The sequence below is a fragment of the Oryx dammah genome, unplaced genomic scaffold (assembly GCF_014754425.2).
Source record: "Oryx dammah isolate SB20612 unplaced genomic scaffold, SCBI_Odam_1.1 HiC_scaffold_2, whole genome shotgun sequence".
Taxonomy (NCBI): domain Eukaryota; kingdom Metazoa; phylum Chordata; class Mammalia; order Artiodactyla; family Bovidae; genus Oryx; species Oryx dammah.
The window spans coordinates 37,585,025-37,594,200 of NW_024070186.1; the positions used below are offsets into that span (position 1 = coordinate 37,585,025).

The 9,176-nt window shown below is 38.6% G+C and overlaps 1 pseudogene; it reads left to right on the forward strand.

Annotated features, from left to right (window-relative positions):
* Positions 1–2,200: 2,200 nt before the first annotated feature.
* On the forward strand, positions 2,201–3,725 carry LOC120858369 (annotated as a pseudogene).
* The last annotated feature ends 5,451 nt before the right edge of the window (positions 3,726–9,176 follow it).

Here is a 9,176-nt window from a genome sequence, read left to right on the forward strand (position 1 = left end):
CTCTTGAATATACTCACATTATACCCAATACAACATCCAAAATGAAAAAAAAATGGAAATTTTCTATGCTGTTGTAACATATTACTGATTTGGATCTTTTTTTCTTTCTAAAAAGTTTAATCAGTTGTTCTATTATAAAAGAAATAAATTCCCATTATAAGCAACCAAGATAATACAGAAAAGCTGACAAACCAAACATACATACTTCCATCATCTAGAAACAGCTGCTATTATGTTAATTTTAAATGCTATTCCTTCCTATTCATTATAATGTGTTGTGGGACATGAAGTTTTTACTGCAATAGTTATGATTGCTTTGTTTATACCATTTTATCACTTAGATTTTTCATGTTAGTATACAATATTTCATAAACTTCATTTATATGGCTTTATATTTCATCACTATTACCTATGCAAGGCATTAAGTCCAACTCTTTGCAACCCCCTGGACTGTAGCCACCAGGCTCCTCTGGCCATGGTATTTTCCAGGCAAGAATACTGAAGTGAGTAGCCATTCCCTTCTCCAAAGGACCTTGTTGACCCAGGGATTGAACTCGTGTCTCCTGAGTCTCCTGCTTTAGCAGGCAGATTCTTTAACACTGTGCAGATTCTTTACCACTTATGTTTAAATTCTGAATTTGTTTCTACTGCCCTCTTTATGACTTAAAGCTTTTCTTATATTTCTAGTTTTTTCCTTTTGATTATCCACTCTGCTCCCAAAATTTTAATCATTCCTAATTTGGTATTGAAATATAGTTAGGCGCCAAAACCTTTGAATCTGTGGATCACAATAAACTGTGGAAAATTCTGAAAGAGATGGGAATACCAGACCACCTGACCTGCCTCTTGATAAATCTGTATGCAGGTCAGGAAGCAACAGTTAGAACTGGACATGGAACAACAAACTGGTTCCAAATAGGAAAAGGAGTATGTGAAGGCTGTATATTGTCACCTTGCTTATTGAACGTATATGCAGAGTACCTCATGAGAAACACTGGACTGGAAGAAACACAAGCTGGAATCAAGATTGCCAGGAGAAATATCAATAACCTCAGATATGCAGATGACACCCCCTTATGGCAGAAAGTGAAGAGGAGCTAAAAAGCCTCTTGATGAAAGTGAAAGAGGAGAGTGAAAAAGTTGGCTTAACGCTCAACATTCAGAAAATGAAGATCATGGCATCCGGTCCCATCACTTCATGGGAAATAGATGGGGAAACAGTGGAAACAGTGTCAGACTTTATTATGGGGGTCTCCAAAATCACTGCAGATGGTGATTGCAGCCATGAAATTAAAAGACGCTTACTCCTTGGAAGAAAAGTTATGATCAGCCTAGATAGCATATTCAAAAGCAGAGACGTTACTTTGCCGACTAAGGTCCATCTAGTTAAGGCTATGGTTTTTCCTGTGGTCATGTATGGATCTGAGAGTTGGGCTGTGAAGAAGGCTGAGCACCGAAGAATTGATGCTTTTGAACTGTGGTGTTGGAGAAGACTCTTGAGAGTCCCTTGGTCTGCAAGGAGATCCAATCAGTCCATTCTGAAGGAGATCAACCCTCGGACTTCTTTGGAAGGAATGATGCTAAAGCTGAAACTCTTAGTACTTTCGCCACCTCATGTGAAGAGTTGACTCACTGGAAAAGACTCTGATGCTGGGAGGGGTTGGGGGCAGGAGGAGAAGGGGACGACCGAGGATGAGATGGCTGGATGGCATCACTGACTCGATGGACGTGAGTCTGAGCAAGCTCTGGGAGTTGGTGATGGACAGGAAGGCCTAGCGTGCTGCAATTCATGGGGTTGCAAAGAGTCAGACATGACTGAGTGACTGAACTGAACTGAACAGGTGATAACTTAATTAGAAAATTACTTTGAAATGTTTTTAAGTTTATATTTAATATTTTCTAATTTGGTAATGAAACGCAGTTAAATATCAGTGTTATTCCTCACACGGCTTGAGAAACTACCTCATATGAAAGTAAAGCGTTGATAAAAAGCCTAATCAGTTAAGAAACTTCTTCCACAAGACACAGGTTCAATGCCCTTTCTAGAATTTACCAAAAGTTCACTGACTGCCCTCAGTTAGACATAACAAAGAATCCAGATCCTTAAACTCCTTATGCTTTTCCGCTCTTCAAAACACTCAGTAAAGAATGTATACAGTTTAGGCTCGTGGTCTCCTCGCGGATTGAAGGGGTTTCTGACCACAGCTTGTGGCTGAGAAGGGTGACAGAGGCGGCGGCTCAAGAGAAACGAGGCTGCAGTGGTGGTGAGAAGATGTCGGGCGAGGACGAGCAACAGGAGCAAACTATCACCAAGGACCTGGTCGTGACCAAATATAAGATGGGGGCGACATTGCTAACCGGGTACTTCGTTCTTTGGTGGAAGCATCCTGTTCAGGTGTGTCAGTACTGAGCCTGTGTGAGAAAGGGGATGCCATGATAATGGAAGAAACAGGAAAGATTTTCAAAAAAGAAAAATGAAGAAAGGTATTGCTTTCCCACCAGCATTTCAGTAAATAACTGTGTATGTCACTTCTCCCCTTTGAAGAGTGACCAGCACTATATTCTCAAGGAAGGTGACTTGGTAAAAATTGACCTTGGGGCCCACATGGATGGCTTCATCGCTAATGTGGTTCACACTTTTGTGGTTGATGTAGCTCAGGGGACCCAAGTAACAGGGCGGAAAGCAGATGTCATTAAGGCAGCTCACCTTTGTGCTGAAGCTGCCCTACGCCTGGTCAAACCTGGAAATCAGAACACGCCAGTGACAAAAGCCTGGAACAAAGTTGCCCACTCATTTAACTGCACACCAATAGAAGGTATGCTGTCACACCAGTTGAAGCAGCATGCCATTGATGGAGAGAAAACCATTATCCAGAATCCCACAGACCAGCAGAAGAAAGACCATGAAAAAGCGGAATTTGAAGTACATGAAGTATATGCTGTGGATGTTCTCGTCAGCTCAGGAGAGGGCAAGGCCAAGGCTGCAGGACAGAGAACCACCATTTCCAGGAGAGATCCCTCTAAGCAGTATGGCCTGAAAATGAAAACTTCCCATGCCTTCTTCAGTGAGGTCGAAAGGCGTTTTGATGCCATGCCTTTTACTTTAAGAGCATTTGAAGATAAGAAGGCCTGCATGGGTGTGGTGGAGTGTGCCAAACATGAACTGCTACAACCATTTAATGTTCTTTCTGAGAAGGAGGGTGAATTTGTTGCTCAGTTTAAATTTACAGTTCTGCTTATGCCCAATGGCCCCATGCAGATAACCAGTGGTCCTTTTGAGCCTGACCTTTACAAGTCCGAGATGGAAGTCCAGGATGCAGAGCTCAAGGCACTCCTCCAGAGTTCTGCAAGTTTGAAAACCCAGAAAAAGAAAAAAAAGAAGGCCTCTAAGACTGCAGAGAATGCTACCAGTGGGGAAACTTTAGAAGAGAATGAAGCTGGGGACTGAGGTGGGTCCCATCCCTCCAGTTTGTCACTCCTGCCTCATCCCCTTCCCACCACACCCCAGGCTCTGTGAAGTGTAGTTCAACTTCTCCACCCAGGACCGCGAGCCGAGCGGGGTCTCCCTGTCCTCCTCCCAGTCCCCCATCCCAACCCCATTCCAACAACAATCAGCTCCAGCTGACTCTGGTCTTGGGAGGCCAGGCTTCCCAACCACTGAAGACTACTTTAAATAGAAAAGAGAAATTGAATAATAAAATCAGGAGTTTAAAAAAAAAAAAAAAAAGAATGTATACAGTTTAAAGGAAAATACTCATGGTCTAGGTTCCCAACTTCAAAAGCCAACAGAAATTATATCAGGAACTCCAGGTATTCTATTCTCGCAATGTTGAAATTGAAATACCATTATTTATATGCTTATTTATAATAATTTTTTATTCATTTGCGTTATACCCAACTATTATTTAAAAAAAAAAAAAACATTTCTCAACACACAATTCAAAGCCATGTAAAGTTTCTATTGTCCCTAACTGGCATCCTGTAGAGAAGATAACTATCTTATTCCATGGCAAAACAGTACCTTAGGCAGTTGGTATAATAATTCATGTCTCAAAAGTAGTCTTTGAAATATTTCACATAATCTGTTTGTCTCCATGTAGTGCACACACACACCTGTCTTCATTTGCTTAGCTGACAAAATAAAATCCTACTCAAATGATAGCATACTTCCAAATGAGATAGAAATGGTTAACTCTTCCTTTTATAATTGAAACTTGACATCCTTAAGTGCCTAAATGGAATTATAGAAGAAAAGAAATTTCCTCTGCTTATATACAGAAGAATATTTCACTGCAGTAATTAGTCATTTTGAATTGAAGAGCATCACGTGTGCAGTTTGGATGACCAGCATGCATTTTAATCCTATTTCCTGTATAAACAGTGATTCGGAGTCTATGACAAGGAGGCAAAGTTTCTATAGTGTTACCCAAGTACAGAGCATCTTGTTCACAAAATACCCTCTGTCACTTGCCCTTCTTGCAAGGATCACAGCTCATCCTTGCTTCATGAAAGCTTAGGGAATATGCTGATATAATTTCCAGTCCACTGGCTGGAGTTTACCATTTTTAATTGCATCAGAGTACTCAGACTTAACATTTTTAAGATTTATTAATACCTTCTGCTTTTCTGGGCTTATTTGTCATAGTTACTTGTGCATTTTTCTATCTGCTCCATATTTTAAGAACCAGTTTGGCTTTGCATTAAAATAAGTATCAGTTTCAATGACTGAACTTATGGCATGGAGGAGAAACAAAGATGAGGAGAAAAGAATTGTGAATACAAATATTGCTTCATTCCTAAACTTTCTTTGAATGCTTCCTAACAGCGTGACTACCTCAGGGAAAGTGGTCCACTGTTTTTTCTCCATGTTTTCTCTTTGGTCATTTGCTTTATTTCTGTTACCAGTATTTTACTTTTTATTATTGTTACCAATTTTGAGCAATAAAAACAAATATTAAAGCATCATACACAATGAATATGCACATTTCACCAGTTTAGGAAATGAAAATTTCTGCTCCAGCCCATTTTCCACATCCTTAAGAAATAACCACTTCCTTGAATTTTCATTTTATTACTCCCTTATTTCTGCCAGAGCACTTTACCACTTTTGCCACATATATTTATTCCCTTCAATGGGATACTCTTTAATTTTTAGTAATACATAAAATTATGTTTTCACTTTTAATTTTCTGCCTTATTTTTGACTGATTATTGTATTTCTGAGATTAATGCATGTTGCATTCAGCTATAATTCATTCATTTCAGTTATACAGTATTCATTTGTAGTTTCTGTTGCTAATAGAAACATAGATTACTTTTTATATTTTGCTACTATGCATAGAGATGCCATAAACCATGCATTTGTACATGTCTCCTGGTACATATGTGCAAGTCTTTCTCTAATGTAGTGGTTCTCATATTTTAGCTTTTATCAGTCACCTACAGGGCTTGTTAAAACATGATTGCCACACTTCAACCTCGGTGTTTCTCACTCAGTAGGTCTGGAATGGGATGTGTATTATGGTTCTCCAGTGAAAAAGAACCAACAGGGTACAAACATGGATAAATGTATATATATAGAGAGAGAAAGAGAGGATCAGGAAAGCTGGTATATAATTGACTTCAAGGCAGAAGGCCTGAGAAGCAGAAGAAGGGGTGAAGAATTCCAGGGAAGTCCTGAAGTTGGAAGACCCAAGAACCAGAAGCCGCCATGTCTAAGAACAGAAGATGAATATCCCAGTTCAATAAGACTGTGAGAGAACTTGCCCTTCCTCTGCCTTTTTGTGCTACTCAGGCCTTCAGTGCATAACTTTTTATACTGCTTCAAATGTTCATCTTTTCCACCACATGCTCAGAAATAACACTATCAACTATCTGGGCATCGATTAGCCTAGTTGAAACATAAAATTAATCATCACAGACCCTAAGATTTTGCATTTATGACAAGTTCCCAGGTGATGTGGATGCTGCAGGTTCAGGTAACCACTTTAAGAACAACTGCTGTAGAATATCACAGGTAGGAACAGAATTGCTGAGTCATGGGGAAACAGCAATTTCAAATATATTATATAATGCCATATTGTATTCCAACATGTTTCTACCAATATAGACTTCCACTTGCAGTGTGTATAAATGCTTTGAATTCCCTATACCTTTACCAATAACTGTTAGTTGTTAAGTTTTTAACTTTTGCTAAACAGATGGGTATGATATTATCTGTTTTAACTTTAATTTCCCTGATTAAACAAGTTAGATTATATTTTCATATGCTTATTAGCCATACATTCTTCCTCTTAGTTCTTTTTCTCCATTTCTCCAGTGTTTTTTTATTTTTTCTTTATCTTGCCAGTTTATAGAATTTCTATGGTCTCTTTATGAAGACTTTTACACAGCTATCTTGATACCTTCCAATTTTGTCTTATAAAGTTCAGGAGAAAATTATTTCTACTTTATTCTGTTTGGCCAATGACTGAATATATGGTTGCTTAGTACAGACTTGGAGAAGGAAATGGTAACCCACTCCAGTATTCTTGCCTGGAGAATCCCATGGACGGAGAAGCCTGGTAGGCTACAGTCCCACGGGGTCACAAAGAGTCGGACACAACTGAGCAACTTCACTCACTTAGTACAGACTTAATGATAATAATATAATTATTTATTAAAAACTTGTCCCTACCAAGTATTATGATATCTGATGATGGCTCATTCACTCTATGGCTACTCTCAAGGCAAAGCTGCAGCTCTGACTCACATCCCTTTGTTAACTTCTTCTTTACTCCTGCCCCACTTTTTCTCTCCCCTGCTTACACATCTGCCTCCCCACTCAACAGCCAGACTAAACTTTGCAAAGCACAAATCAGTTTATCTCCTCCCCTGTGTAGATTTCTCCAAAGTTTTCCCTTTATTACACTTAGAATAAAATCTATACTACTTACCATGGCAACAGACCTACAGGATCCTATTCCATTCTCAGCTTTGCCACTCTCCACTTAATCATCAAAGTGTGGCAACTCTTGCATTGTTGCTATTTCTCAAAAACTCTATAAAAAATGTCCTCTTTCAACAGTGCCCTTTTCCCAGACATTTCTCCAAAAGGCCACCCAAACTATCCTATCTAAAGTAGATCCCATGCCTCCTCTTCAAACTCATGCATTTTCTATCCTCAGTCCTGCTTTTTGTCTTCAGAGAATTTATCAAAACTTGACATTACTTTTGACATTGTAATTCTTAATCATCTATCTTTGTCCCCTACTAAAATGTATTAACCATAGGGCAATAGGATTGTCTTGTTCATCTCAATAGCCCAAGGCCTAGAAGAGCTCCTAATAACAATTATGCTCTCAAGTATTTGTTAAATAAATGAATGCATTCCTCTCACATAATCTTCGTAGTACATTTAGCTATATAATCCTTGAGGGCAGAGACTGGATATTATGCACCTTTATACCTTCAGAATCTTAATATATGACCTATAGTACACTGTAGCCACAAGATAAAAGTGTATCAAATAAACTAATAATGTACATAAGTAGAATTTTACAGAGAAAGAAACTGAGAATCAGAGTTCTTGCTTAAAGAGCCAAGAATCTGACCATCTCCAAAGTTATTCCACTGTGTCTTGCTCCTTCTCAACTCAACATCACAACACACTAATGAGACACTATAATCTAAATGAATAAATGGATTCAGTTCAGTTCAGTGCAGTCGCTCAGTCGTGTCTGACTCTTTGCGACCCCATGATTCACAGCACGCCAGGCCTCCCTGTCCATCACCAACACCTGGAGTTCACTCAAACTCATGTCCATTAAGTAGGTGATGCCATCCAGCTATCTCATCCTCTGTCGTCCCCTTCTCCTCTTGCCCCCAATCCCTCCCAGCATCAGAGTCTTTTCCAATGAGTCAACTCTTCAGTTCACACCAATAATACAGACTACAACACCAGTGACACCAAAGAGCCCTGGAGATTAATTTGATTCCCCAGTTCTTTGAATTTCTGAAGGAAGGTCTTTTCCCCATCTTCTACAACTTGGAACCCCCTTAAGAGGAGAAGAGTTTGGCATTTGCTCAAATAGCCATATCCACTTACAGTATTTGGAGAGAATAGTATGATTAACAACGCTTACATTTTGTTAAGACATACTTGTTGTATGCAATGGTGATTTGTATGCAGATATTTAACTCCTTTCCCTTCCAACTTTCCACCAAAATGACAACCACAAAAATATCTATAAAAAGTCTATATAAATGGAGTCACACACATGACAGAGATTTCAGGGACTTTCAGTTAAAAATACTTCACACAAGTCCAGATTAGGGTCATTGTTAATTCATCCATGGTTAAGGACATGCCAGTGAATAGGTTATTTAATGCAGGTATAAAAGGAATCAAGATCAAGGAGAAGCAATAATCAAAAAAGGAAAAAAAATCCCTAAAGAGACAGAATTGAAGCCTCAGATAGAGAAACATTTCAAGTGATGGGCTAAAGCTTTCATTTTGTTTGTTTGTTTGTTTTTAATTTTATTACCAGATTTTAAAATAGAGTCTTCACACATCCAAGCAGAAAAAGTAGCCCTTAAAAGAAAAGAGTCTATTTCTCATTGGAATTATCTTCCTTACATTAAAAAACAAAATGCTAAGAAAGAAAAGAGTAATATATTAAGAATGTGCCACTTACCTGAGGGAACATTTGTGAGAAAAGAAAAAAAAATTAAAACTGTAATAAAAGTGCTTGAGAATGGCAAAGAAGTGGTATAAGAAATGATGGTGAGTAATAAAATTAGTGAAACTTTACATGAGGTTAAGATTTCTTTTAGAACTGTTAAAAAAAATTCCCAAAATTCTGGAAAGAAACAAGACTCTAATAAAAATAACAAAGCTATTAAAGGAGATCATCTGAAAAAACCTTGAGATGATGAAAGAAAAATGAATAAAACTGTCAAACTTATCATCTGATCCAAAGGGAAGGACACTAGGCCAATTTGTTTTCAGAGCCATTGCTTTTCCTTACGCCAGTCTGCTTTATACTGCAGGAAGAATCACTACTGCACTTTTGGCTGGAGTTAGCATGTTAAAAACTATAAAGGAGGTTGGAAGGAGAGAGGAAAGGAAAAACCTCAGAAGTTTCTCCCCTACCTCTCTGTCCTGATTGGCAACTTCCATAGCAACTACATCCCCT